This window comes from Dipodomys spectabilis, unplaced genomic scaffold (genome assembly GCF_019054845.1).
Source record: "Dipodomys spectabilis isolate Male_0828 unplaced genomic scaffold, ASM1905484v1 ptg000129l, whole genome shotgun sequence".
NCBI classification, from domain to species: Eukaryota; Metazoa; Chordata; class Mammalia; order Rodentia; family Heteromyidae; genus Dipodomys; species Dipodomys spectabilis.
In genome coordinates this window covers 4970302-4972078 of record NW_024870806.1, presented here as the reverse complement: position 1 = coordinate 4972078, position 1777 = coordinate 4970302, and the positions used below count along the sequence as shown (strand labels likewise).

Genomic DNA, 1777 nt, shown 5'->3' with positions numbered 1-1777 from the left:
TGTGTTCTTCAGATCTCAGCCTTCTGAGTAAGATTACAGGAGTGAGCCGCTGCGTCCTGGTTGGATAAAAGGTTTTGATGCATGCAGTGATATAAGCTAACTTTGCAAACACTGTACTAACTAAAAGAAGGCAGAGATAAAAGGCCATTTATTGTATGATTCCACTGATATAAAATATCTGTAGAATAGGCAAATCTGTAGGGACAGAGTAAATTAGTGCTACCAGGAGTTAGGGGCAATATAATGTTGGAGAATTACTCCTTAATAGGTCTTCTTTAGGGGAAATAAAAATACTCCAGAAATCATGCAATAGTAACACAAAATTGTGAATTGCTAAATGTCACTGACTTACACATTTTCACATTGTGAAAAATAATAAATATTTTTACCATAACTTAAGGAGAAAATGTACTTTGTACCCAGATCAAGATTTAAGCCCTGATCCTGCCATCCATTAACTCTGTGAGTTTGTGCAGGGGCCATGCTAATCTTCTCTGTATCGTTCCAATTTTAGTATATGTGCTGCCGAAGCGAGCACACTCTTTGATTTTGGACACATATTTCTGGGCCTTTTTTTCTCATCTGTAAAATGGAGACATCACAGTCCCTACCTCCAAGGGCTACTTTGAATTTGGAATGAGATCATTTATATACAGTGATCAGCACAGTGCCATCACAGAATAAATCCTCATCAGAAGTATTATTATTATATGTTATTAGTGTCATTCATCATCAATCACATACTTTTCAGTCAGGCTTAATAGAGATAGAGTCATAAATTTTCTGAAGATTTGTTTTTGATTCTGTTTTGGGGCTTGATCATAGAGCCTGAGCACTGTCCCTGGGCCTCTTTGTGCTCAAGGTTAGTGTTCTACCACTTGAGCCACAACTCCACTTCCAGTTTTTAGGGTCTAATTGGAGATAAGAATCTCACAGGGACTTTTCTGACCAGCCTACTTCAAATCTCGATCCTCAGATGTCAGCCTCCTGAGTAGTTAGTATTACAGGTGTGTGCCACCAGTGCCCAGATTCTGAAGATTTTTTTTTTAATTGTGCTGGAACTGAGGCTTGAACTCAGGTCCTCTCATTCTTGCTTGGCATTATTTGTCAAGTTTTACATTCTACCACTCGATCTATACCTCTACTACTAGCTTTTTGCTGGTTGATTAGAGATAATAGCCTCACGATTCAAACCTTGTTCCTCAGATCTCAGCCTCCTAAGTAGGTAGAACCACAGGTGTGAACTACCAGTGCCAACAGAAGATTCTTTTTTTGGTCTGTTCTTTTTTGGTAGTTGGAATTGCACCAAGGATATTGTGCTTGCTAGACAATCACTTTGCCACTGAGCTACATACCAACCTGAAAATTCTTTCTTCAACAACATTAATACCTATGCAAGAGACCATACATTGTGAAGCACAGTGGTAAGCCAATGTTGTCTCTGGTACCTTTAAGCTGCCACTATACCACCATAAAACCATCCACTTAAGAGAAGAGGCTATTGTCTTCCCATTGGATTTCTGGATTCAGACCACTTCCCCATTTATTCCTATTCTCCTTCCAGCAAGGTTAGCCTACAAGTTCTTAGGGCTTGTCCTATGAGCATTGCATCTTAATTTCCAAATCACAAAGGACCATAATAAATGTAAGTAAACCAATGCTATTTGTTTTAGGATTAAGAACAGCTTTAGGATTGCTGAAATGGAGATAAGTTGTCTCTTGCTGATATTATCTGGTCACATGTTTCTGAATTTACTGTAGACCTTATAATAAGAGG

At 38.6% G+C, this 1777-nt stretch overlaps 1 pseudogene; it reads right to left on the bottom strand.

Annotated features, from left to right (window-relative positions):
- Nucleotides 1-468: 468 nt before the first annotated feature.
- Nucleotides 469-538, bottom strand: LOC122116251 (annotated as a pseudogene).
- Nucleotides 539-1777: the final 1239 nt, after the last annotated feature.